Below are 19194 nucleotides of genomic sequence, written 5' to 3'. Positions count from 1 at the left end.
TGATAAGAAAATATGTCCAAAATGACCCAAAATCAGTTCAAAATGACATATTTCTCAACCAAAATGACCATGAAAGGAAAAACAAAGCTACTGGATAATTTAATAAATGCAGCATGGCTCAGAAACAGAGAACAGAGGAGCAGGTTGTTGGAGATCCATCCAGCATGGAGAAACATCTTTCTAGATGATGAGCAGAGGAGAGAGGAAACATGGAGATAGAAGAACATCTCCAGGATGAGGAGATAAAAACACCATAAATAAACAACATAAACAAGACACAAAATGACAAAAATGAGACGCAAAGCGACAAAAATGAGATACAAAACAACATAAACAAGACACAAAATGACAAAAACAAGATGCAAGACGACAAAAAGATGCAAGACAACAAAACTGAGACGCAAAACAACAAAAATGACGATACAAACGATACAAAATGACATAAACGAGACACAAGACGACAAAAATGAGAGATAAGACAACAATAACGAGACAAGACGACAAAAACAAGATGCAAGACTACAAAAATGAGAGATAAGACAACAATAACGAGACAAGATGACAAAAACAACTAAAACAACAAAACTGAGACGCAAAACGACAAGAACAAGACACAAAATGACAAGAACGACACACAAGACGACAAAAACAAGACGCAAAACGACAAAAACGAGACACAACACGACAAGAGAAAGACACAAAATGACAAAAACGTGAGTAGACAGAAGTCTGGAGAGGAAACATGGAGATAAGAAAACATCTACAGGATGGGGAGAAAAAAATGACCTTTTGTTGGACAAAAGATGTGAAACAGCCAATATGTGAAGCAAAACGACCAAAAATGGAACAAAAAACAACCACAAAATGTGTACATGACAGAATTAGCAGAAAGTCATTATATATGAAGGGCAAAAATGACGTCAGTCATTTATTTAGAGGCGCTAGAGATTCAGTGGAGTCAACCTGACCCCAAAGATAATAGGAGGCTTGATAAAGTTGTGACCTCGATGACTTTGCTGCCGACACAAACCGACTCTGTGATAACAGAGAGAACACCCAGATCAGCTGATAACTCTCCCAGTGGGGACTCCACAATTAAGAAGAACCTGCATAAATTAAACCACATCATCGGCACAAAGTGAGATCTTCTACAAAAACATTCTGCTAAATGTAACTCCTCTTATATCAATGATTGGCCGCTATTGGTTCCATGGCTAATGCTAATGCTAAAATAAACAGGCCTGCATTTTTAAAAGGAAATCTGTGTCATAAAAATAATTTTCTGCCAAAGTCTGAAGGTTTAATCGGACCCCATTAGTTGTTTAGAACGTATGAACTGGTCTTACTGCCTGTAGACTGATTACCTTTTTCTTTTGTCTCTTTGAGGTTGTTTTGTGTCTCTTCGTAGTCGTTTTTAGTCTCTTTGTCGTCTTTTTTGTCTCTTTGTGGTCATTTTTTGTCTCTTTGTCGTCTTTGTTTGGCTCTTTGTGGTCGTTTTGTGTCTCTTCATAGTCGGTTTTTGTCTCTTTGTGGTCAGTTTTTGTCTCTGGTTCTATTGGTTCCATGGCTAATGCTAATGCTGTGGCCAAACTGAATAGCTCTGCATTTTCAAAAGGAAATGTATGTCAAAAATATAATCTTCTGCTCCTCGAATAGAAGATTCACCATTTAAACTACACACAATGCGAGACCCTGGAGCTCAAAGCGAAGGAAAGACTCATGAGAAAGGAATCTCTATCGTACACATCCTTAGAACTTGTCACTAACAGAGCTGAAGCAGGACTTTGGTGGTAATTTGGTTTCTACATGTTTTCCATCAGAGGAACTCTGTTATCTGACCTGTCGCTGGACGCCTGACAACACTGGAGGCCACCATGAGGAAAGTGTGTGTTCCTGTGTGTGTGTTACTGTGAGTGTGAATAGGCAACGTGCACGAGTCCTCATCGTGTTATCATGACGAGGTGGCAAATATGTGGGAACATTCATGGAGGTTGGAGCGTCACGCCTGATCTAAAGCCCGTCCTTATATGACGAATCCCTGAGACGAGATGTTAATGTGAGGACATACGTGTTCATGTGAGGTCATACGTGTTCATGTGAGGTTATACGTGTTCATGTGAGGTCATACGTGTTCATGTGAGGTCACACGTGTTCATGTGGGGTCATAGGTGTTCATGTGAGGTCATACGTGTTCATGTGAGGTCATACGTGTTCATGTGAGGTCATACGTGTTTATGTGAGGTTATACGTGTTCATGTGAGGTCATACGTGTTCATGTGAGGTCATACGTGTTCATGTGAGGTCATGCGTGTTCATGTGGGGTCATACGTGTTCATGTGAGGTCATACGTGTTCATGTGAGGTTATACGTGTTCATGTGAGGTCATACGTGTTCATGTGAGGTCATACGTGTTCATGTGGGGTCATAGGTGTTCATGTGAGGTCATACGTGTTCATGTGAGGTCATACGTGTTCATGTGAGGTCATACGTGTTTATGTGAGGTTATACGTGTTCATGTGAGGTCATACGTGTTCATGTGAGGTCATACGTGTTCATGTGAGGTCATGCGTGTTCATGTGGGGTCATACGTGTTCATGTGAGGTTATACGTGTTCATGTCAGGTTATACGTGTTCATGTGAGGTCATACGTGTTCATGTGGGGTCATACGTGTTCATGTGAGGTCATACGTGTTCATGTGAGGTTATACGTGTTCATGTGAGGTTATACGTGTTCATGTGAGGTCATACATGTTCATGTGAGGTCATACGTGTTCATGTGGGGTCATAGGTGTTCATGTGAGGTCATACGTGTTCATGTGAGGTCATACGTGTTTATGTGAGGTTATACGTGTTCATGTGAGGTCATATGTGTTCATGTGAGGCCATACGTGTTCATGTGGGGTCATAGGTGTTCATGTGGGGTCATACGTGTTTATGTGAGGTTATACGTGTTCATGTGAGGTTACACGTATTCATGTGAGGTCATACGTGTTCATGTGAGGTCATACGTGTTCATGTGAGGTTATACGTGTTCATGTGAGGTCATACGTGTTCATGTGAGGTTATACGTGTTCATGTGAGGTCATACGTGTTTATGTGAGGTTATACGTGTTCATGTGAGGTTATACGTGTTCATGTGAGGTCATACGTGTTCATGTGAGGTCATACGTGTTTATGTGAGGTTATACGTGTTCATGTGAGGTTATACGTGTTCATGTGAGGTCATACGTGTTTATGTGAGGTTATACGTGTTCATGTGAGGTTATACATGTTCATGTGAGGTCATACATTTTCATGTGAGGTCATACGTGTTCATGTGAGGTTATACGTGTTCATGTGGGGTCATACGTGTTCATGTGAGGACATACGTGTTCATGTGAGGTTATACGTGTTCATGTGAGGTCATACGTGTTCATGTGAGGTCATATGTGTTCATGTGAGGCCATACGTGTTCATGTGGGGTCATAGGTGTTCATGTGGGGTCATACGTGTTTATGTGAGGTTATACGAAGGTTTTAAACAACAGAGCAACGTGTGAAGTAAAGTTAATTCTAAGGAATGATCAGCTGTTTATGTTTTATTGGTTTCAAAGTTCAGATTTTTAGTCTATTAACCCTCCTGCTGTCCTCATCTTCGGGCACTAAAAAATATTGTTTCCTTGTCTGGAAAAAATTCAGCAAAGAAATTGCCCAAATTTCTGAAAATTTGCAAAACCCTCAGGAGGAAAATTCCAATAATTTTCTAAAAGTTTCCCTTAAAAGTTTTATTTTAAAAAATCAATAAATCCCCCAAATTTGGAAAGAAATTAAAATTTAAAAAATTTAAAAAATAAATAAATAAAAATTTTCCAGTGAGCTTTAATTTTCTTTAAGAACATACCAAACACCAAAATCCAGCGAATTTTGCTGGATTTTGGTTGATTTTTATGTGAATGTTCTTAAGAAACATTTTTAACATTTCTTTTTTTCCACCAAAAAATGTTCACAGATTTCCCAAAAATGTTGAAAATGTGGACATCAGAAGGTTCACTGTGAAAATATTTTTTTTTCCACATTTTCAAACTTAAAACGGGTCAATTTTGACCCGCAGGACGACACGACAGTTAAGATGCAGCTGTTAGATAGAAATAAATCATTAAGTAAAGATCTCGGTTCCTGTCAGGTTTGGAGTTTCACACATTATTAAATTTGTGTTTGTTGTATCATTTAAAGATGTAATATATTTACACAAATGGAATCTATTGTAGAAAACAGTCACACATGCATAAAAAGCTCTTCATGAGCCGAAAATTTGTAGATTTTCTTTTTTCTTACAAACACAACAGTTAAATTCTTCTCAAATCCTATTCTGTGCACCAAAAAGTATTGAGTTTTTACATTTTAACACATAAAACAATGGTTTTCCAAACCAAAAATTATGTTTTAAAGAGTCTTTTGCCTTAATACGACAATTTATTCCAGATCTGACCCATTGAAATTAACTGGTTTTTGATCTGGACCTGGTCTAAAGTGGTCCAGATGCAATAAAATGCATTAAAATTTCCATGTTTTTACATTCTAACAAATAAAATAATGGTTTTCCTAATCAAAAATTAGGTTTTAAAGAGTATCTAGCCTTTGTGTGACAATCTAGTCCAGATCTGACCCATTGAAGCTCACTGGTTTTTGATCTGGACCTGGTCTAGAGTGGTCTTTTTTACAAACACAACAGTTAAATTCTTCTCAAATCTGATTCTATGAACCAAAAACTAAAAAAGGTTCACATTTGTGCTTCAGATGCTGCAATGAAAAAGGTTCAAAACACATTAATGCACCAAAAACTGCAAAGTCAAGGAGAAAGTTTGAACATCCATAAACTAGTGATGTGAATTCATGCAGTAAGAGTCGCACATCTGTAGAATTTTTAACATTTTCTGACAAATCTTTTTTGTTCTTGGCTATTATCTCCAACACAAACACAAAGCAAAGATTCCAGCTGCCTAAATCTCCTGCTGCTGTTTTTTCTAGTCCTTTTGCACCACGTGTCTCTGGGAAATGTGAAGCAACCTGTTCAGAACCCAACTTTAGGTTTCTGAGAAAAGCTCGTCAGGGCATCCAGTTCTTGGCTCCCGAACAAAAACAAACAAACAAACAAACAAACAAAAAAATCACGATTAGGCAGCAGCGGAGCAGGCGCTTAAGATTTAGGGTGTTCTCTAATTTTACCAACCATTATGGCCGTCGATCAGCTACTAATCTGCGGAATAATCAACAGAAAACACACAGAAAAAAAGCCTGTATGAGTCTAGAGGCACTTTGGTTTTTGATATGTCGTTTATTTATGTCTGTAAAGCTGGAAATCAGCACAAAGAGGAAGAAAAGTCTGTATTTGGAGGTTGCAGACAGGAGACGTGAATTCACTTCCTGTCGCAATTATTACATTTTTTCAGATAAGTCTGCTGTGTCGTGTTTCTAGGTGTTTTATGTCAGTGTTGGGTTCAATTTTGGCCTTAAAACTACTTTTTAACAATTGTGGTCTGGTTAACACTCTTTATGTTCTAAACCTTCATTTGGTGCTTTTCCAGACTGACAAGGACTTCAAAGAGACACTGAACAACCACAAGGAGACACAAAACAACAGCAAAGAGAAACTAAACAACCACAAAGAGACAAAAAATGACCACAAAGAGACACAAAACAACCACAAAGACAAACTAAACAACCACAAAGAGACACAAAATGACCACAAAGAGACACAAAACAACCACAAAGACAAACTAAACAACCACAAAGTGACAATAAACAACCACAAAGAGACACAAAACAACCACAAAGAAAACCTAGGTTGTCTACTTTATCGGGGTTACTTCTTGTTTGTCAGTGATCAGAATGAATCATAACTCTGCTAACAGAAGGCTACTGGCCCATGTTTGATGATAATAGTCATTTAATGGGTGGAAAACAGCTGATAACTCTCCCAGTGGGGACTCCACAATTAAGAAGAACCTGCATAAATTAAACCACATCATCAGCATGAAGTGAGATCTACAAAAACCTTCTGCTAAATGTAACTCCTCTTATATCAATGATCGGCCACTATTGGTTCCATGGCTAATACTAATGCTAAAATGAACAGGTCTGCATTTTTTTAAGGAAATTTGTGTCATAAATACAATTTTCTGCCAAAGTCTGAAGGTTTAATCGGACCCCATTAGTTGTTTAGAAAGTATGAACTGGTCTTACTGCCTGTAGACTGATTACCTTTTTCTTTTGTGGTCGTTTTGTGTCTCTTTGTGTTTTTGTGTTTATTTTCTGTGTCTTTGTGGTCGTTTTTTGCCTTTTTGTGGTTGTTTTGTGTCTCAGTGATTTTTTGTGTCTTTGTGGTCATTTTTTGTGTCTTTGTGGTTGTTTTGTGTGTCTTTGTGGTTGTTTGTGTCTCTGTGGTTGTTTTTTGTCTTTGTTGACATGTTTTTGTGTCTCTTTGTGATCATTTTTTGCCTTTGTGGCTGTTTTGTGTCTCCTTGAGGTCATTTTGTGTCTCTCTATTGTCATGTTTTTGTGTCTGTGGTAGTTTTTTGTCTCTTCGTGGTCATTTTTTGTCTCTTTTAAACACCTGCAGTGTATATACGGTATAGGCTTGTGACACAACAAGATGATGAACTTTTGTTTCTGGCTTGTTGCTTCTTTAGATTCTGGATCCAGCAGCAGAACACTGTGAAACATTTTCAATAAGTTTGGCTAATCTGGGTAAGCTAACATGTAAAGACTACAGCAGACAATCTGTAAGGGATAAAGTTACTCAGCTACCATCGGCTAGCAGCTACTGGCTACAGGAAGTCACAACTTTTCAGAAACATCCACAAAGCTCAGAGTGTTTTTCGGTCTGTATCCATTTCAGATTAACCTCAGATCCAACAGAAGACTGGCCTTTTTCTATGTTTGCAGTGCACATTTCTGCGATACAAGCACACCACTTGCAGTATTTGATGTCGGGGTCATTTTGGATGAGCAGCTAAACAGTATTGGACGCTTGATGGTCGTACATTTTGGCAGCGTCACCATAGATGACTCAACAAAAAACCAATATAGACCACAGCTTCCAACAACAATCGTTATCTCTCTGCTTCCACATTTCAAACGACACCAACACGGCGGCTTTCTTTGATAAAACAGTTCACCCAAATGTGTTTCTGAAACCATCTAGACCAGGGGTGCCCAACATGCAGCCTGCGGGCCAAAAGTAGTCCCCCAGAGGGACCAATCTGGCCCTCAAAGTGTCAAAATTGCAGAGAAGAAATTAACTGCAGATTTTAAATTAGTAAAACTATAAATTGAAAATAATTTCTAGACCATGACAAGTTGTTTTGATCATAAAGTAAAATACGAGATTGTTCATTGTCATTTTGAGTCTCATTTTTGTCATGTTTTGTCTTGTTTTGTTGTTTTTTTGTTGTTTGTCTCATGTTTTTGTCATTTTCATAATTGAACTATTTTGTCCTGTTTCTGTTTTTTGTCTCTTTTTGTCTTTTTTTGTCATTTGTCTCATGTTTTTGTCATTTTGTGTCTCATTTAAAAATATTTTCTCTTGTGTTTGTTGTTTTTTTGTCTTTTTTTGTCTGACATTTGTCATTTGTCTCATGTTTTTATCATTTTGTTTCTCATTTTTGTAATTTTGTTTCTCGTTTTTGTCGTTTTGTTTCTCGTTTTTGTTGTTTTGTGTCTCAGATTTGTAATATTTTGCCCTGTTTTTGTAGATTTTTGTCTCTTTTTGTCTTTTCTTGTCGTTTGTCTCATGTTTTTGTCATATTGTGTCTCTTTTTTTAAATACTTTGTCATGTTTTTGTTGTTTTTTGGGTTTTTTTTGTTGCCTAGAACTCCATTTTCTGCAAACAAGCATTGGCCAATGTGACGCCACATCTCTCAAAATCTAAAGTACTGCTCCCAGAATGCATTGCAGAGATTATTACATAGAAAGTAAATGGGAAGTGTAGGAATGACGGATCTAGTGCTGTAGAGTTTTATTGATTATAATGGAAGAGTTGTGGTATGGCGCCTGTCCATGAGTAGTACGTATACACATGGAGTGTATGGGTGAGGAGATAAAATCCTAGTTTGGCAGAATTCATCCTGGATTATTTCAACATAGTCACTGATTTTGCAGCAAATCTGACCAGAATCAGCTGCAGAAAGCAGTCAGCAGGTATACTGGCATTAACCCACTAACATCTGCTTTGATGATGCCGTTCGTAGGTCTCGTCCACACTAATCCACTGCCAGCCCCGTCGTTCTCTTCATTCTCTCTCTCTCTGTCCTCTTTCCATCCAGATTATCCAACCATATTAAGGTGTTATGTGGCCAGATTAGGTTTACAGGCGAATATGATTTCAGTGTCATTGAAAAACTCACTCAACTAAACTTCATTCTGCACCTCTGGTCACATCTGTCCTGCTTCCTGTTCGCTGGAATTCAAATATTCAGGCATTGGCAGCGTATTTGTTGAGTGTTTCATTAAAGGTTTGATGAGTTGAATCAACACTGTGCACTGACCCTTTACAATGTGAAGCCTCAACGCTGATATGGATGCATCGATAGTTCGTATTGATGGGTGGAGATTAGAAACCAGGCCACAGTTGTCTCCCAGCATCACATGGCTCGCCTCCCCTCCATCTCTTTAGTTTTAGGCTCAGTTAATCTATTCAGCTTCACTTCACCGGGCAGATCTTAATCATGTTTTATAAAAGGGGACTCCTGCTGAAGCTCTGAACACAAACCAGAAAACATAAAATATGTAAACACACCGACACGTGATCGATTAAATGACCGATCCGATCGATAGAGGTCACATGTTGCTGCAGTAGATCAGCTGAATATTAGGTGGGATTAGAACGGAGCGAGAACGCTGCTGGACTCACAACAGACAGTTAGAAATGGTCCAGAATCAGTGCAGCACATCCAGGAATACTGACCGTTTTGTCTCTCTTTGTGGTTGTTTTGTGTTTCTTTGTGGTTGTTTTGTGTCTCTTTGTGGTTGTTTTGTGTCTCTTTGTGGTTGTTTTGTGTTTCTCTTTGCTCTTTTTGAAAGCACATAACAAAAATGCAAAGTTGGGTTGCATGAACAAGCCCTGATCTTTCTACTTCCTGTGCAGGACTCCTGAGGCATGCTAGTCTGTGGAGGCTGCTGGACCAGTGGTTACCCCTACAAGATGGGCTTCATGATCTAAAAACACCAACCACCTCCAGCTAAGTGACTCACTTCCAGCAGCCTTCTCCAAGTCTGATGAACTTGAAGTCCAGTTGTGTTGAGGTCGTTGTGGTGCACCGTCAGGTGAAACCTGGACCAGATAGCCACTACAAACCTGGGCGCTTTATCCTGATGTATTTTAATTTAAGTGTGTGGACGTATTTGTTTCAGTGGTTTCTGTCACTGTTAACACTGACTAGCCATCCTTAACTTCAGCCCCAGTGCTTTATCCTGATTTATATTTATTTATGTGTTTAAACATACGTAATTCTGTGTTTTTTCACTGTTAACATCAGATTTATTACCTGTGTACGGTGATGGTGGTGGTGAAGGTGCATGGAGTCCTGTCATGCACTCAAAATTTGTCCAAAATTATTTGAAATGTGTTCAAAAGGATTCAAATTCTTTCCATAATGACACAAACTTAAGCATAATTACCCCAAATTTGTCAAAATTAAGTTCAAAATTTTCCAAAATGACTTTTTAAAATTACTTAAAATTTGTTAAAAAATGCTTAAAATTTTGTCTGAAGTGAGTAAAAATTGTCCAACATGACAAAAAGTGTTCAAAGTGGCTAGAAATGGGTCCGAAGTTGTAGAAAATCACTCAAAATGTTTCCAAAATTACTTAAAATCTTCCAAAATTACACAAACTGAACGGGAAATGAGTTAAAAATTGTCCAAAGTGAGTAAGACTAGCACACCTCGAGAGACCTGCATGGAAGTGGACAGGCTGATTACAGACGGATCTGACAGGCTTCTGATGATCAAGGGAGGGAATATATCTGCAGGTTGGTCATGCAACCACATTCTGCCTTCTCCTTTTGAGCTTTCATGGTGGTTTGCATGCTTTTAAGTGAAACTATCCAACACTTGATCAGTTTTAATCATTAATATCCCGAATGTCTGCTTCTTCGTCCTAGTGAGAACCTGGAGACTACATTACCCAGACTGCACCAGCTTCCCACAGATCAGCTGGAGATTGTAATTGTGGGACTCACCAGATGTACATTTCTGCTGCTAAAAAGAACAACAACTTCCAAACAGCAACCCAGCAGATTTCAAGATTTCCCCAAAATGCGGGCTGGAACTATCCAGTTTCAACGACGGTTCTCAACCAAAACCAGAACAACTCCCCAGTCACTAATTTACAGGGACACCACCCCTGCATCCTGGGCTTAGCTCCGCCCTAGACCATTGGCTTGCTTGTACAGGAGGTCCTCGACTTACGTCAGAGTTCTGTTCCTACAGATCAATGTAAGTCGATTTTAGCCGTAAGTCGGAACTCCGGCAAAAATGTAAACAAAACCGCTCCATGAATCATGATATTGATCAGTTCTTCATAAAGTCATGAATACCAACAACTTTCATGCACGTATGAATCATTTTACTAGAAGATAACAGAATATTGTAACGGACTGATATTGTTGATGTTGAGGTTTTTCTAGTTCTTCTGGCGTTGACTACGGCCCACAGTAGCCTGTATGAAGGTTCAATAAACCAGCAGAGAACCAGATAAAGTCTCACTCATTCATCACAGAGGGTCTCTACAATATGTTGACCTGTTTTTACAACTTGACCCATGTTGGTTAGTGTTTCTTCCTGTTCCCAGCGTTTTATTCTGTCTAATTTCCCTTCCATGGAGACAGCTTTCCTTTTCTTCCAAGCATCAGAAGAGTCTGACTTACGCTGGGAGCCATAATGAAGGACAAAAAGTTAGTGAATGTAGCACAATCCAAGGTGGTGTACAACCAGAGAATGGAAACAAAGCCATCTGATGGCGCCGTGTGACGACGTATTCATCTGCTCTGCTCATCAACTAGTTCCACGTAACCAGTTCTGACCTAACGATGAAACGCTGTAGGTCGATGATGTTGTAAAAGGAGGATCTCCTGTACTTATTTAAACCAATCACAGAGTGTTTTTTTTTTAATCCCTAAACGATGACGAGGTGCAGTCAGACCATTCTACAGCTCTGGATGTGTGAGATCAAGGATTTTGAAGTCCAGTAAACTCATCTAAAGTGGAATTCAGACTTTATACACCTTTAAAACCAGTAGAATGTCACACTGACTGCAGCTTTTTGCACTTTAGTAATTTATCTTCACAGTAATAATCTGTAAAGTGTAAAACAGGGGTGTCCAACATGAGGCCCGCGGGCCAAAAGCGGTCTTCCAGAGGGTCCAATCCGGCCCTCATAGTGTCAAAATTCCAGAGAAGACATTAACTGCAGATTATAAATTAGTAAAACTATAAATTTAAAATAATTTCTAGACCATACCAAGTTGTTTGGATCATAAAGTAAAATACTAGATTGTTCATTGTTCTTTTGTCGTTTTGTGTCTCATTTTTGAAACACACTGTCCATGAGATGAAGGTCTTTGTGAACACGACGCCCCAGTTAAGCCACTCTCCTACTAAAATGTCCGACAATAAGCACGGCGGCGGCGTGGTGTTGGCGTCCATCCTGATTCCGTCTAATTGAAACTCTTCCTCAGCAGGACAGAGGTCATTGTGTGATGATGTGGACGTTAATCTGGGGGGTTAAGACGGTGCAGGTCGCAATGTGCCGCTTAAAACTCCACACGGCACTTTTCTAATTAAGAAAATACTCAGAGCTGCCACTGATCAGGTTACACACCCAACATGAACACACCTACACTGTTTTTACTGCCCCCTGTCCAGCACATTCATGCACAAACACTTTTACTGGAGATTTCACTGCAGAGTTCAGTGAAGCACAAAGTTGTGTTCCAGTCTTTAAGTTTTCCAGGGGTGTTATAATAAACAGCTGTTTCTAATGTGAGAGTCAGTGTAAAAAAGTTAAAAACCAGCCGTTGCCCACCTAACTGCCCCTCAGGGAAATAAAGTGTTTTTAAGTTTTCTGATTCTATTCATGGTTGTTTTGTGTCTCTTTGTGGTCATTTTGTGTCTCTGTGGTTGTTTTGTGTCTTTGTGGTCGTTTTGTGTCTCTTTGTGGTTGTTTTGTGTCTCTTTGTGGTAGTTTTGTGTCTCTTTGTGGTCGTTTTGTGTCTTTGTGGTTGTTTTGTGTCTCTGTGATTGTTTTGTGTCTCTTTGTGGTTGTTTTGTGTCTCTTTGTGGTAATTTTGTGTCTCTTTGTGGTTGTTTTATGTATCTTTGTGGTTGTTTTGTGTCTCTTTGTGGTTGTTTTGTGTCTCTTTGTGGTCATTTTGTGTCTCTTTGTGGTTGTTTTATGTATCTTTGTGGTTGTTTTGTGTCTCTTTGTGGTTGTTTTGTGTCTCTGTGGTTGTTGCATGTCTCTTTGTGGTTGTTTTGTGTATCTGTGGTTGTTTTGTGTATCTGTGGTTGTTTTGTGTCTCTTTGTGGTTGTTTTGTGTATCTGTGGTTGTTTTGTGTATCTGTGGTCGTTTTGTGTCTCTTTGTGGTCGTTTTGTGTTTCTGTGGTTGTTTTGTGTTTCTTTGTGGTCGTTTTGTGTCTCTTTGTGGTTGTTTTGTGTCTCTTTGTGGTAGTTTTGTGTCTCTCTGTGGTCGTTTTGTGTCTCTTTGTGATTGTTTTGTGTCTCTTTGTGGTCATTTTGTGTCTCTTTGTGATCATTTTGCGTCTCTGTGGTTGTTGTGTGTCTCTTTGTGGTTGTTTTGTGTTTCTGTGGTTGTTGTGTGTCTCTTTGTGGTTGTTTTGTGTATCTGTGGTTGCTTTGTGTCTCTTTGTGGTTGTTTTGTGTCTCTGTGGTCGTTTTGTGTCTCTTTGTGGTTGTTTTGTGTCTCTGTGGTGGTTTTGTTTCTCTGTGGTTGTTTTGTGTCTCTCTGTGGTAGTTTTGTGTCTCTTTGTGGTTGCTTTGTTTCTCTGTGGTAGTTTTGTGTCTCTGTGGTTGTTTTGTGTATCTGTGGTTGTTGTGTGTTTCTCTGTGGTTTTTTTGTGTCTCTGTGGTTGTTTTGTGTCTCTTTGTGGTCGTTTTGTGTTTCTGTGGTTGTTTTGTGTCTCTGTGGTAGTTTTGTGTCTCTTTGTGGTTGTTTTGTGTCTCTGTGGTTGTTTTGTGTCTCTTTGTGGCCGTTTTGTGTCTCTGTGGTTATCTTGTGTCTCTTTGTGGTTGTTTTGTGTCTGTGGTCGTTTTGTGTCTCTCTGCGGTAGTTTTGTGTCTCTGTGGTAGTTTTGTGTCTGTGGTCGTTTTGTGTCTCTCTGTGGTAGTTTTGTGTCTCTTTGTGGTTGTTTTGTGTCTCTGTGGTAGTTTTGTGTCTCTTTGTGGTTGTTTTGTGTCTCTGGGGTTGTTTTGTGTCTCTTTGTGGTAGTTTTGTGTCTCTGTGGTAGTTTTGTGTCTCTTTGTGGTAGTTTTGTGTCTCTTTGTGGTTGTTTTGTGTATCTGTGGTTGTTTTGTGTATCTGTGGTCGTTTTGTGTCTCTTTGTGGTCGTTTTGTGTTTCTGTGGTTGTTTTGTGTTTCTTTGTGGTCGTTTTGTGTCTCTTTGTGGTTGTTTTGTGTCTCTTTGTGGTAGTTTTTGTGTCTGTGGTCGTTTTGTGTCTCTTTGTGGTCGTTTTGTGTCTCTTTGTGGTCATTTTGTGTCTCTTTGTGATCATTTTGCGTCTCTGTGGTTGTTGTGTGTCTCTTTGTGGTTGTTTTGTGTTTCTGTGGTTGTTGTGTGTCTCTTTGTGGTTGTTTTGTGTATCTGTGGTTGCTTTGTGTCTCTTTGTGGTTGTTTTGTGTCTCTGTGGTCGTTTTGTGTCTCTTTGTGGTTGTTTTGTGTCTCTGTGGTGGTTTTGTTTCTCTGTGGTTGTTTTGTGTCTCTCTGTGATAGTTTTGTGTCTCTTTGTGGTTGCTTTGTTTCTCTGTGGTAGTTTTGTGTCTCTGTGGTTGTTTTGTGTATCTGTGGTTGTTGTGTGTTTCTCTGTGGTTTTTTTGTGTCTCTGTGGTTGTTTTGTGTCTCTGTGGTCGTTTTGTGTCTCTTTGTGGTTGTTTTGTGTCTCTGTGGTGGTTTTGTTTCTCTGTGGTTGTTTTGTGTCTCTCTGTGATAGTTTTGTGTCTCTTTGTGGTTGCTTAGTTTCTCTGTGGTAGTTTTGTGTCTCTGTGGTTGTTTTGTGTATCTGTGGTTGTTGTGTGTTTCTCTGTGGTTTTTTTGTGTCTCTGTGGTTGTTTTGTGTCTCTTTGTGGTCGTTTTGTGTTTCTGTGGTTGTTTTGTGTCTCTGTGGTAGTTTTGTGTCTCTTTGTGGTTGTTTTGTGTCTCTTTGTGGTTGTTTTGTGTCTCTGTGGTTTCCTGTATCTCTTTGTGGCCGTTTTGTGTCTCTGTGGTTATCTTGAGTCTCTTTGTGGTTGTTTTGTGTCTGTGGTCGTTTTGTGTCTCTCTGCGGTAGTTTTGTGTCTCTGTGGTAGTTTTGTGTCTGTGGTCGTTTTGTGTCTCTCTGTGGTAGTTTTGTGTCTCTTTGTGGTTGTTTTGTGTCTCTGTGGTAGTTTTGTGTCTCTTTGTGGTTGTTTTGTGTCTCTGGGGTTGTTTTGTGTCTCTTTGTGGTAGTTTTGTGTCTCTGTGGTAGTTTTGTGTGTCTTTGTGGTAGTTTTGTGTCTCTTTGTGGTTGTTTTGTGTCTCTTTGTGGCCGTTTTGTGTCTCTGTGGTTATCTTGTGTCTCTTTGTGGTTGTGTTGTGTCTCTCTGTGGTCGTTTTGTGTCTGTGGTCGTTTTGTGTCTCTCTGCGGTAGTTTTGTGTCTCTGTGGTAGTTTTGTGTCTCTTTGTGGCCGTTTTGTGTCTCTGTGGTTATCTTGTGTCTCTTTGTGGTTGTGTTGTGTCTCTCTGTGGTCGTTTTGTGTCTCTGTGGTTGTGTTGTGTCTCTCTGTGGTCGTTTTGTGTCTCTGTGGTCATTTTGTGTCTCTCTGTGGTTGTTTTGTGTCTGTTTGTGGTTGTTTTGTGTCTCTTTGTGGTTGTGGATGTCTAAAATCTTTTCTTCAACTGAGAAAAACTGAATTAACTGTAATACAGATCCAGTCTTGCTCTTACATATTAAAAGAGGTTGCCATAGCGACCACTTTAACTTGAGCTGCAACAGTTAATTTATCCGTCGATTAGCTGCCACTAATTGAGTTCATGTTTTAACAGGTGAATAACTGGTTATAACGGTCTAAAGTCTCTGCTTGAAGCTTTAGTGAATAGTTTCTGCTTTTGTTGCTCCTCTAGGACAGTAAACTGAACATATTTTACATTTGTCATCTTGGATTTCTTTCCCACCGTTTTCTGATGGAAAACCATCGACAGATTAACTCATTAGCTGCTGCTTGAACCTCGTCTAACTTTCTCTCTTTGTTCCTCTCAGCTGTAAGGTCTGTTGTTTCTGCACATTCGGCTTCATGGAGGTGAAACCGGCTGCAACTTCAAACCACTAAATAAAGCATCAGTGTCAAGTTAGCCACATTTAGCTGCTCTAAACAGTCACAAAGAAGAAAAAAGGAGCTGTTGGTGAATGTTTGTTGTTTGATTCGTACTGTTAGTTTAAACAGCTGTCTGGTGTTTTACTAATTAAAAAAAACAGTTTTAACTCAGATTTTGGAGAAAAAAGATAGAAATTGTCCGTTTATTTCCATTAATTTATGTCAGTGTTTAAACTTTATATACTGAGTGTTACAGTAAAATATAATCTAGTATAAAGACAACAGAACTGCAGCATTAAACCAATAATAATAATAATAATAATAATGATGATGATGATGATGATGATGATGATGATGATGATGATGATGATGATGATGATGATGATGATGATGATGATGATGATGATAATAATAATAATAATAATAATAATAATAATAATAATAATAAAGCCAGTCTCACCCTCCGTTGACATTTTCCTCTGTCGTCTCTTTACGGCTTTATTTTCCCGTTAATCTGAATTTAACGGTCCGTTACTGAGGAAAAACGCTGCGCGAGCTCCACGTCCTGCCGGTCTGTCCGCGAGCCCCCCGGGTCCTGGAGGGGCGCGCTCCCGCTCCGATGAGAGCCGGGAACGCGCCTCGGTCTGAGTGACCTTGTGGAGCAGCTTCTGTCTAAATGTCCGATAAAACACGAATATTCCGTTCATTCAGGCCGTTTTTTTTTTTTTTTTTAAATTTTATTCTGTATTAAAGTTTGTTCATGAACCAAACCGTTTTTTCTCCTTGAACATTTTCCTGCATTCTGATGGATTTTTAAAACACCAATTAGTTCTTTTCTGCATCAATTTATGACTGAAATATTTGGAAAACACAAAAAAATTCAGCATATACTGGAATAGAATGCAGTGTGGTAAATTAAGAAAGTGTATGTTAAATAACACAGGAATTATTTTAGGTTAAAAAAGTTTAATTATTGACAATTCATTTCGATTTGAGAGGCTCATAGGATGAAAGTTGGAACTTTACTTCATAATCACTGATATTTAAATTATTAATCTCAAATCACCAGTAATGTTTAGCTGATGGTAGCAAACGATTGAAGCTAGTTGACTAGTGCCACAGCAAGCTAATGTAGCATAACATTATCACATTAACCTAAAGTTAGCTAGTACTATAGCAGGCTAATATAGCATAACATTATTACATTAACCTAAAGCTAGCTAGTACTATAGCAAGCTAATGTAGCATAACATTATTACATTAACCTAAAGTTAGCTAGTACTATAGCAGGCAAATATAGCATAACATTATTAGCTCTACCTAAAGTTAGCCAGTGCTACAGGAAGATAATGTAGCAAAACATTATTACATAACCCTAAAGTTAGCTAGTACTATAGCAAGCTAATATAGCATAGTATTGTGAGCTTAACCTAAAGTGAGTTAGTGCTAGATCAAGCTAATAAAGAAAAACATGATTAGCTTAACTGAAAGCTAGTTAGCTCATGCTATAGCAAACTAATATAGCATAATGTTATTAGCTTAACCTAAAGTCAACCATTTAGCAGGTGCTACAGCAAGCTAATATAGCAAAACACATTTAACCTAAACTGAACACTGACTTATTTTGTAGACAGGTGTGTGTCTGTTATATATTAAATTACATTAAATAAGTGTCACATGAATGAAACCATCAGGATTATTAGAATGAACTGAACAATACTGTTGTTAATTTCAGCCACGTCAATAAAGCCAATTTGAAGTGTAATACAATTCTGTATTTTAAGGACAGACGGTGCAGCTGGAAGACTAATTTAACCGAGTGTGTGTGTGTGTGTGTGTGTGTTTCCTAATACTTAATCTGAGTTAATCTCTGTCAAGGAGCCCGAGGAGTGACCTTTGACATCATGAGCCGAGCGAGTCTGTTCAGAACGGGGATCAGATGGAGGAAGAATGAGGGCAAACAGTGGAGCAGCCGCCACAACAATCCAGCTCCAGTAAACATGTGGATGAAGCTGCTGCTGCTGCTGCTGCTGCTGCTGCCGCTGCCGCTGCCGCTGCCGCTGCCGCTGCCGCCGCCGCTGCCGCCGCCGCCGCCGCCGCCGCCGCCGCCGCCGCCGCCGCCGCCGCCGCCGCCGCCGCCGCCGCCGCCGCCGCCGCCGCCGCTGCTGCTGCCCAGAACACAACAGCTGACACCAAAAATCAGGTTTACCTTCATCGATGCTGTTTAGGTTACGTATGCGCCCGGATGTGTCGTTTTAAATTGCATAAGCGTTTGTGTAGAAACACGGTTGTAATTGTAATTGACCCGTGGAAAACCTTGAGGAGGGGGCAAGGTGACGTCAGGGCTGGATGGAGTTATGAGGCCGAAGAATGTTAATAAGCAAAATTACATGGAAGAAAACCTGAAAAAAAGTCCTCACTTATCTTTGGTCCCTTCTGTTTAACCCTCAAACACACTGGTGGACTTGAAAAGCCTCTTATCTTTAAACATAAATCACCAAAATGACACCAGAAACTGGAAAAACACAAAGAAGAATCCGATTTTTAGGCTTCTAATTGTCCATGTACCAGATTTAAATCAAATCTGACCTTAAAATTGTGATATTTCATCATATAGAAGAGTATTATTATGAAAATTACATGCAAGTGAACAAGAACTAAAGGAAAAATCTGTCATCTATCTTTCTTTGGTAAATTCTGTTGAACCTTCTGAACCTTAGAACCCACCTGTGGGTTCAAATAGTTTCTTAGAGAGAAAAATCCGATTTTCAACTTCTCCAACATCCTTCTACCAGATTGGAACCAAATCTGTACAAATACTATAGCAGACTAATATAGCATAACATTATTACATTAACCTAAAGTTAGCTAGTACGCTAGCAGGCTAATATAGCATAACATTATTACATTAACCTAAAGTTAGCTAGTACTATAGCAAGCTAATATATTATAACATCATTACATTAACCTAAAGTAAGCTAGTACTATAGCAGGTAAATATAGCATAATATTATTACATTAACCTAAAGTTAGCTAGTACTATAGAAGGCTAATATAGCATAACATTATTACATTAACCTAAAGTTAGCTAGTACTATAGCAGGTAAATATAGCATAATATTTGAAGCAAATCTGAGTTTAAAATCATAATATCTCATTAAAATTTGAGTTTTTTTCTCCATCAAAAAGATGAGTGTTATTCATGTCAGTAAACAAGAACAGAAGTAAAAAAATCTGTCGTCTATCATTCTTTGATAAATTCTGAACCTCAAAACTCACAAGTGGGTCTGAAAAGTTTGTTATCTTTAAAATAAATCACCAAAATGACACCAGAAACTGCAAAAACACAAAGAATAATCAGATTTTTAGCTTCTAATGTTCTTTGTACCAGATTTAAATCAGAAAAATGAACATCTGGATCCAAACTTTCCCTGTTGGACGAATGATGAAGCGTAAAACCACCAACCGTCTTCGTTTTTACTGAACAGTGAGTTAATGTTTCCACTGCTGGCCGACTGATTCCTGCAGGACGGTTTAGAGGAAAATATTCACAGAATAACGCAGTTAGAGCTAAAATCATCTCTAGTTCCACAACATTCCAGTTATCCTGCTGTTAAACCTCACTTTAAATAATAAATATTCCACATTC

At 38.9% G+C, this 19194-nt stretch overlaps 1 protein-coding gene across 4 annotated transcripts in view; it reads right to left on the bottom strand.

The window, feature by feature from the left end:
- Positions 1-16725, bottom strand: part of kcnj14 (potassium inwardly rectifying channel subfamily J member 14) — a 39365-nt gene extending 22640 nt beyond the window's left edge. For all 4 annotated transcript variants that reach the window (XM_055013902.1, XM_055013904.1, XM_055013903.1 and 1 more), the window contains exon 1: positions 16006-16725. The gene's annotated coding sequence lies outside the window, so the exon portion shown is untranslated. The remainder of the gene's footprint in view (positions 1-16005) is intronic.
- Positions 16726-19194: the final 2469 nt, after the last annotated feature.

Source organism: Amphiprion ocellaris, chromosome 9, assembly GCF_022539595.1.
Source record: "Amphiprion ocellaris isolate individual 3 ecotype Okinawa chromosome 9, ASM2253959v1, whole genome shotgun sequence".
NCBI classification, from domain to species: domain Eukaryota; kingdom Metazoa; phylum Chordata; class Actinopteri; family Pomacentridae; genus Amphiprion; species Amphiprion ocellaris.
Note: the sequence above shows the minus strand (reverse complement) of the source record. Positions and strands in the feature narration are given on the sequence as shown.